Source organism: Choloepus didactylus, chromosome 1, assembly GCF_015220235.1.
Source record: "Choloepus didactylus isolate mChoDid1 chromosome 1, mChoDid1.pri, whole genome shotgun sequence".
Classification (NCBI taxonomy): domain Eukaryota; kingdom Metazoa; phylum Chordata; class Mammalia; order Pilosa; family Megalonychidae; genus Choloepus; species Choloepus didactylus.
In genome coordinates, this window is record NC_051307.1 from 144807308 (window position 1) to 144817253 (window position 9946).

Genomic DNA, 9946 nt, shown 5'->3' on the forward strand with positions numbered 1-9946 from the left:
GTTATTCTCACAACAGGCTACCATCACCCCTGTCCATTTCCAAACATTTAAGTTCACCATAGTTGAACATTCTGCTCATAATAAGCAACCACTCCACATTCTTTAGCCTCATTCTATAGCTTTGTAACTTATATTTCATGTCTATGATTTTACATATTATAAATAGTTTATATCAGTGAGACCCTGCAATATTTGCCTTTATGTGTCTTATTTCACTCAATATAGTGCCCTCAAGTTTTCTTCATCAACCCATTTCTTTTAAGATGGTTTTGTTCACACACCATACATTCTGTCCTAAGTAAACAGTCGTTGGTTCCCTGAGTAGTCACGTATTTATGTATTCACTACCATCACCACTATCTATATAAGAACATCTCCACTTTTTCCACAAAGAAGGAGGAAGAGTCAAAGAAGGCAGAGAGACAACAGGAAAAGAAAAGAGAAAGAGAGAAGAAAAACACCACCACCACCAACAGAACAAAAAACATGGCAGCTAGAAAGCAACGAAAGGAAAGATAGCATTAACCTAAAGTAGAATAAAGAGTAACAACATCACCAATGCCAGAAGTCCCATACTCTTCTCCCACCCCCACCCCTATATGCATTTAGCTTTGGTATATTGCCTTCGTTATATTGAAGGAAGCATAATACAATGTTTCCATTAATTATAGTCTCTAGTTTGCATTGATTGTATTATCCCCCCAATCCCACCCTATTTTTAATACCTTGCAATGTTGACATTCATTTGTTCTACCTCATGTAAAAACATATTTGTACCTTTTATTACAATCGTTCTGCACCCTGGGTTTCACTGAGTTACGCAGTCCCAGTCTTTAACCTTCGTCTTTTGTTCTGGTGTCCCACATGGTTCCAACCTTCCTCTTTCAGTCATACTCACAGTCATCTTTGTTCAGCATATTTACATTGCCATGCTACCATCTCCCAAAATTGTTTTCCAAACCTCTCACTCCTGTCTTTTCCTTTCTGTCTGCAGTGCTTCCTTTAGTGTTTCCTGTAGAGCAGCTATCTTGTTCACAAACTCATTGTCTGTTTGTCTGAGAATATTTTAAGCTCTCCCTCATATTTGAAGGACAGTTTTGCCAGATATAAGACTCTTGGTTGGTGGTTTTTCTCTTTCAATATCAAATATATCACCCCACTTCCTTCTTGCCTCCATGGTTTCTATTGACAAATCCGCACATAGCCTTATCAAACTTTCTTTGTATGTGATGGATGGCTTTTCTCTTGCTGCTTGCAGGATTCTCTCTTTATCTCTGACGTTTGATGATCTGATTATTAAGTGTCTTGGTGTAGGCCTATTCAGATCTATTCTGTTTGGGGTATGCTGCGCTTCTTGGATCTGTAATTTTATGTCTTTCATAAGAGATGGGAAATTTTCATTGATTATTTCCTCTATTATTTCTTCTGCCCCTTTTTCCTTCTCTTCTCCTTTTGGGACACCAATGACTCGTACAGTCCTGATTTTCATTTTGTCCTTAAGTTCCTGGAGACATTACTAGTATTTTTCCATTCTTTTCGCTATCTGTTCTTTTGTGTGTAGGCTTTTCAGATGCCTTGTTCTCCAGATCCTGAGTGTTTTCTTCTACCTCTTGAGATCTGCTGTCATATGTTTCTGTTGTGTCTTTCATCTGTTGTGTTGTGCAGTTCATTTCCATAGATTCTGCCAGTTGGTTTTTCGAACTTTCAATTTCTACGTTATGTACACCAAGTGTTTTCATTATATGGTTCATCTCTTTTGCCATATCTTCCCTAAACTTTTTGAATTGACTTAGTATTAGTTGTTTCAATTCCTGTATCTCTGCTGAAGTGTAAGTTTGTTCCTTTGACTGAGCCATAACTTCATTTTTCTTAGTGTAGGTTGTAGTTTTCTGTTGTCTAGGCATGGTTTCCTTGGTTACCCTAATCAGGTTTTCCCAGACCAAAACGGGCTCCAGTCCCAGAAGGAAGAACTATTCAGTATCTGGTTTCCCTGAGGGTGTGTCTTAGAAAATTGGTACATCCTGTGAGGCCTCAAGTCACTGTGTTTTTCTGCCCAGCAAGTGGTGCCTGTCAGCATGTAACTCCAGACTAGTGTAAGGAAGTGGGCCCATGGCTGTTTTCCCCAGGCTCTGGGGTCTGGTTCTGAATGAAAGGCAGATAGTAGAGCTGGGCCCCACCTCTTTCTCTTTGGAATGATAGACCCCCTAGGGAGAGATCATTAGCATTTGAATGGTCTCTCTCTGCCTGTGCTATCTCCACCCTTGTCTGGGTCAGAGTGCTGGGAACTGAAAATGCCTGAGGCTTTCTCCACTGAGCCAAAACAGGGACAGAAAGCCCCCTTCAGGGCCAGTCCACGGCCACCCTCCAGCTCTCCAAGTTCAGTCTTCACCCAAAGTCTCTGTCTGCTTGTTGGGGATTTGTAGCTTGTATCAAGCAATCCACATTTGTTAATTAAAACCCCAGTTGGAGCTCAGCTGAGGTGTATTCACTTGCTCAGAGAGAGCTGCTCTCTAGCACCACAAAGCTTTGCAGCTCGGGCCATGGGGGAAGGGGGCTCCCGGCTTGGATATGCAGTTTTTGCTTACAGATTTTATGCAGATTTTATGCTGTGATCTTGGGCATTCCTCCCAATTCAGGTTAGTGTATGATGAGTGGATGGTCATGTTTGTCCCCCCGCAGTTATTCCAGATTATTTACTTGTTGTTCCTGGTTGTTTATTAGTTGTTCCAGGGGGACTAACTAGTTTCTTCTCCTTTCTATGCTGCCGTCTTAGATCTCCAAGGACATATGATCAAAAAACAAAACAAAACAAAACATAGAGATTACTGATCTACACCTTTCAAAGACTAGATTTAGTATTTTTTCAAATTGCTGATTACAGCCTGTTGGTGGGTTGTACAATCAATTTAATGGATTTTTAAAAAGTGAAATAAAATAAAATAAAAAATATCAAAGTATATTGCTCATAGTAAGGATTAAATATTGTTCTGTGAAACTTTTTTTCCAGATAAACACATGCCTATGTACTGGGTTGTAATGTAAAATATATTTCCTATTGTGGTTTAAAACAATGGAAAGCAACTGGACTAGAGCAGTGACTCCCAATGTGTCGTCATCTGACCAGCAACAGCGTCACCTGGGAACTTGTTAGAAATGCAAATTCTCAAGTCCATTCTGGAATTATTGAATCAGAAACTGGAAGTGGAGCTCAGCAATCTGTGGTTTAATGAATGTTCCAGGTGATTCTGATGCATGCTAAAGTTTAGAGCCAGCGGCCCTAGGTCTTGGCCCATTGTAAAAGTTTGTAAAAGGTTGGGACTCTATTATTCATGTAACTAAGGCAGTGCTTTCAAGCTTACCTGATCATAAGAATCACCTGGGGTGGTTTAAAAATGCCTCAGAGATTCTAACTAAGCAAGTCTGGAGTTGGGCTTTGGAATCTTATTTTTAAAAAACATTGCTTGGTGATTCTTGTCATCAGTCAAGTTTGGGAAAGACTTTACCAAGAAATATGGACAGGGATGTGGAGAAATTGGAACCCTCGTATACTGCTGATAATGTAAAATGGTGTAGCCACTATGGAAAACAGTTTTTGTCTGTTCCTCAAAAAGATAAATGTGAAATTACCATATGATCTGACAGTTTCATTCTTAGATACTCCCAAAGAATTGAAAGCAGAGAGTCAAACAGATACTTGTGCAACTATGTTCATAGCAGCATTATTCATAATAGCCAAAAGGTGGAAAGAACCTGTGTCCATCAACAGCTGAAAGGATAAACTAAATTTGATATATACATACCATAGAATATTATTCAGTCATAAAGACCGTCAAGAGGAACTGAAGTACTGATGCATGTTACAACATGGATGGACCTTGAAAACATTATGCTAAGTGAAAGAAGCAAGACACAAAAGGACAAATATTGTATGATTCCACTTATATGAAATACCTAGAATAAGCCAATTTATAGAGACAGAAAACGGATTGCAGGGCACCAGGAGATGGGGGGCTGGAATGGGATTTATCCTTAATGGGAACAGAGTTTCTGTTTCTGATGAAAGCATTTTGGTAATGGATGGTGGTGATGTAATTACTGTAAAAGTAATTCATGCCACTAACTGTACACTTAAAATGGCAATTGTTTTGTTTCATATATGTTAGCACAATAAAAAGAAATAAAATAAAAAGAAATATGGAGAATAGCAAGACTGTTTTTGAAAAGTAACTATTTTACAGAACAGAAAACAGAGAAACCAAGAAGAAGGAAGAAAAATAAGCTGTTTAAGTCAGAACGTGAAAAGCTAAGAATTATCTAAACATATCCAAACTAATGAAATGAATTGCTTTCACTTTGAGAGAGCTGAAACTAAGAGATTCTCTTCTGAAAAGCTTGGTGTGGAGTTCAGTATAGGACTTCAAGTTTAGCATTTAGCTAGTGCTCAAGAAATGCTAATTGAAAGGAGCCTTGCATGTCTACAATATCTATCCCTTAGGCAAAGTCTCCCAGCTCCACTGAAGGAGCCACTAGGGGAAATTCTCTGAAATTCTCTCACTGTGTGGATTAGACAAACTTGAAATTCTTGGGTGGGGCAGACACCCCACTTTCAAAAGTAATGATCACAACCGACTTTGTTTTGTTATTGCTAAAACTGCATTCTCAGGTGATTTGAATTAGAAATAAAATCTTTAAAATATAGAAAAAGTATTTATAATATAGAAGAGTGATGCCTGCACACTATCAAAATATTCAATAAAAATGTGTATAAAAATCTGAGCATCTTCTAGCCCCCATAAAGATCTAGCCAATTCTTTTGAAAGCCAGCAGATTTTAAATGTTTAATTTTACATTACCAAACTTACTTGACCACAGAATACTGTTAAAATTGGAATGTATTATAAGTGATTATACAAGAATACACAGCAGACAATGTGTACTTGGATTAAAGGAGACAGCTAAAAGATGACTTCTGAACAGATTAATACTGCAAGAAATTATATAAATTCAATTTATTACATTTTAAATCTGTATAACAGGAACAATAATAAAAATGAATGAAATGAAATCATCATATTTTACTAAGAAGAAAGTATATTGAGATTAAGTAAAACATTTTTACATAATATGTTTTTAAAAATGGGACATAAAAATACTCTCAAAATAAAAAGTGCCATTTTATCACATAGCTTAATAGTTGCCATACTGTTTTGGGGTTAAATCTTATATTTGGTAAAACATCAAGTTCGTTGCCATATGTTCTCATTTCAGCACAATACAAGAACACTTTTTTATACAAGAACACTGTGACAAAGGAAAGAAAGGCATGACTGGAGTACAAGCTTTTTATGTCTTCATGTAGTCTTAATTTAGATGCTTTAAAAATCTTTAATTATAGCCTATTTGAGAGATCTCTGTTGAGTTTTCTAAAAGCTGATGGCTACAATTATTCATTTTTATGTCAGTGTATTCAACCATTTTGACCTCTTAATTCACATAAGCTTTTGAACAAGACTGTTTTGCATTTAAAACTTTCTTCTTTCAGCCTTAGATCCATGAGGAACAAGTTTGTGTAAGTGTTTAATAATACAATAAACATCAAATAAGAATCTTAAAGGTAGGTGGCAATTATGAAGTAAGACAACCATCATGAAGCCATTGTCATCCAGGAAAGAATGCACAATGAGATAGAAGTATGGCTTCTGACGCACTGGTGTGCTCAGAAATCAAAGTCATATACTCACATATGAGGTTATTTTTCTCCTGCAACTTCTTCATCTTCTGGGTTAGGAGTAAACCTTAGTGTTCTCTGAAGCTCTATGGTTTAGGACACAATTGTCTATTTAACAAGGGAATAAATAAATAAATAATAAAATGCTATAGATTTAACTTTGGAGTCAGATTTTTTTCTGATATTGGAATTGAACTCTTGAATCTGAATTATTCAGCCAGGACTGAGGCCTGGGATGAATATTACTTTACTGAGATTCTGTTACTAATTCAGTTAATATTGGGGTTGGGGGAGACCTCTCCATCGCTCAAGGCTTTATAACTTTGTGTTATAGTCTACGGAAGCATGTTTGGTATTTATTTCACTTAGCCCTCAGAAACCCTATGAATTAGGTATTATTGCCATTTTACAGATAAGGAAACTGATGCCCAGAGTGGTAACGTGACTTGAGCAGGTTCCCTAGAATTCAAACCCATATTTGTCTGAATTCAAGCCTGTGCTTTATTCACCATGTCAGGAGTCCCCATGCTTCAATAATTCACCTACCACCAAGATTTTTGCCATATGTACCACTGCTTTATTTCTTGGTTGTATTTTTACATGGACTCACTTTTTCTTTTCGTTTAGATAAACTTCTTTTAAAAGGAAACTTTGTATCAGTGATCATCAAAGCAGGCTAGGAAGATTTTACAAAGGGAGCCATGCAAGAATAGTTTTAAGGCAAATGATTTCCAGATCCTCAAATTCCACAACACTCTTGCCTAAAAGATCTGCCTGAGAAAGTGTCCTTCCCTTCTATTCTAGTTTGCTAATGCTGCCGGAACGCAAAACACCAGAAATGGATTGGCTTTTATAAAAGGAGTTTTATTTGGTTACACAATTACAGTCTTAAGGCCGTAAAGTGTCCAAGGTAACACATCAACAATTGGGTATCTTCATTGGAGGATGGCCAGTGGTGTCTGGAAAACCTCTGTTAGCTGGGAAGGCACGTGGCTGGCATCTGCTCCAGACTTCTGCTTTCAAAATGGCTTTCTCCCAGGACGTTCCTCTCTAGGATTCAGCTCCTCAAAAATGTAACTCTTAGTTGCTCTTGGGGCATTTGTCCTCTCTTAGCTTCTCTGGAGCAAAAGTCTGCTTTCAAAGGCCATCTCCAAAATGTCTCTGTAAGCTGAAGCTCCTCTCTCAGTTCCTGTGCGTTCTTCAAAGTGTCCCTTTTGGCTATAGCAAGCTCGCTCCTTCTGTCTGAGCTTATATAGTGCTCCAGTAATTTAATTCAGACCCACCCTGAATGGACGGGCCAACACCTCCACGGAAATTATCCAACCAAAAGTCTTGTCCACAGTACGTTGAATCACGTCTCCATGGAAACACCCAAAGGATTCCAAAATCTAATCAACACTAACGTCTGCCCACACAAGATTGCATCAAAGATAATGGCATTTTGGGGGACATAATACATCAAACTGGCACACCTTCTCTCTTCACCCCCATTCTGTTCTGTACAGCCTTGCCTTTGCTGTCCAAACAAAGTAACAATTTGGAATATCAGCTTAGGTATTGATTATGAACAAGTTCTTTTGCAAAACAGGTATTTTCTCATTTTTTTTGCTTTCGGCAAAATTGAAGAAAGACCTAATTGAGTTTTCAGCTGGTTGATCGCTAAAAATAATTTCTGATGAGAGATTACTTTATGAATTTTGGCAGAGAACTCAAAGGAGTTCAAAGATGGATGTGCTATAACAAAATGTCTCCAATTCCTATCTACCAATTCATGTCAACAAGATTTCTCAGAGGCAAAATCTATAAAATAGAAAAATAGAAATGGAATTAAAGCTGAATCTATCTCATTCAACCAATTGATAAAATTAATCCTTGGATGTACAAATTAACTTAAAAAAACACTACCAGCCACATTCTTCTTACTAAGATTTTTGTTTCCAGTACAACTTTTTAAGTTTAAAAAATTATTTATCATAGATCATGATATATTTTGGCTATTTGAGCAATTGCATACTAAAATAATTATAATAATAACAATTGATAAAATGTATTTTAAACACCTATGTTAACACCTAACACAGGTAAGAAAAATGTATTTTAATTTATAAACTTTTTTTTAGCAAAGTAGAATAGAGTGATCAACAAAAAACTTTCAAATCTAAAAATATACTGCATGGAATCAGAGTTTCTTAACTTCAGCACATTATATGGCAGATAATTCTTTGTTATGAGAGGCCGTCCTGTGTATTTTAGGATGACTAGCAGAAGCATTCCTGGCCTCCACCAACTGGATACCAGAGGCACCGCCCAATCAGTTGGTAACAGTCAAAAATTTGTCTAGATGTTGCCAAATGTATCCTGGGGGGCAAAGTCACCCCTGATGGAGGACCACTGCATTAGGGTCAAATTCTGTTGGAGGAGTGGAATGGTGGTGTAGAAAACAGGAATTCAAGGAGAAAAGGAACCATGTGGAATGTCTGCCTGTTAAAGAAGAGCTTGCTCATTTTTGGATGATAATGGGTATCTAGTCACTATGGGATTTCGATTCTACTGGATAAGTTTAAATATGAGAGGTGGCACCTCTTTTTTTTCTTTTTAAATTGAGTTATATGAGCTATACAGTTGAGTGTTGATATAACATTTCTATTTCAAGATATTTAAAGATACCAATTTTTATAATAACCTGGATATTACATCCTTTGCATCTATTAACATTTATACTAAATATTTTTGGCAACCTAAAAATATGCAAAAGGATACAGAGTTATTCAAAATTCTTTTAGGACTATATAAGCAAAAAAGAAAAAGCTTGAAGACTACTGCTTTATATCATTATGTATTTGGAAAACCATTTTTACTTGCCATAAAAGTAAAACCAAAAGAAAAATACAATAGAAATAAGACAATGCTATTAAATGTTACTAAATTCCACCTAGTTGCCAAGGAGCCCTCTAAAGGCTCTGAGCCTGAGCCTTGCATCTGTTTATTAAAAAGGAAGAGGCAGTTCCAGGCCAGAGGCGTTGTCATTTGAAGCTTCACAGGCATTGCAGTCAGGACTTTGGCCATGGTTGTGGCTCCTCAGACACTAGGCCTCAATCAAGTGGCTTATAGATTAGAACTGTTAATACTGTAACACTATAGCAACATTTCACCTGTTCAGATCCACTGGTACAATACGTCAAATCCTCTACCTTATGAACATAAGAAGCCAAGCTTTTTCAATCCAGGAAAAGAACTTACCTCAGTTTCAGTAAATGAAGGTATTCCAACCATACCAAGCCCAGTGACCTCACCAGTCTTATCTTGCTGACACTATGGGGAATCTATAACAAATATAGGAAAGCAAGCATATTAGGAGCTGCTAGCATTGGAAAGGGACTCAGAAATGTTCTTAAGATTTGGATGTTCATCTGCATCACACCCATCTGAGACATCAAAAGACCCAATAGAAGATGAGAAGAAGCCAGTTGCCTTGCCTCCTACTACCACTGTGGCAACACAGACCCTTCCACACAGCAGTTCTGGCTTTCTTGATTCTGCATTGGAATTGGATCACAGGATTGATTGCAAACTCAGAGATGGTCTTGTGGAGAGCCACTATTGGTCAGCTGTCACATTGCATACAGCCTACTGCTCATCCTTGGATATTGCCATCTTTGTTTTAACCTTTGTATACAAACATGAACACAATAATGATGCAAAATGCAATTTATATTGAATCTGAACACTTGAAGGACAATAATGGCCCAAAACTGATTTTTTTTTTCTTGGTTAAAATATGTGAGTCAAGACATGGAGCTTTCAGGTTTAAGTACCTTTTGTTTTGGTTAAGGCAAGAAATACCTGAATTAAAAGCAGTTTATTTTATTTAAAAAACAAAGCTTTTTTTTCATTCTTAAAGAAGTTATTTGCAGTTTTAATCATTTTGATTACGAATCTGACAGAAGCCCTTGTAGAGCATCATGCAAGAAAGACCTAAAGTGAGGAAAGTTTGGGTGAACTGCATGTAAAAGTTATAAAGCATGATCTAATTTCTTCTGAATATAAAGGCATATCAATGAGTTGAATCTAATGTATTCACCAAAATATGTCATAAATGTAAAATGGTCAAGGTCCAGGGTATTGTATGTGAGCATCATAAGATGATATCACTATTTTAGTTTCTATGACAACTCCCATCTCTACAATTCCATTGAAATAGCAGTATAACAGACTTAG

General features: G+C 37.0%; 1 pseudogene; it reads left to right on the top strand.

Moving 5' to 3' along the window:
* Positions 1-3511: 3511 nt before the first annotated feature.
* Positions 3512-9446, top strand: LOC119526055 (annotated as a pseudogene).
* The last annotated feature ends 500 nt before the right edge of the window (positions 9447-9946 follow it).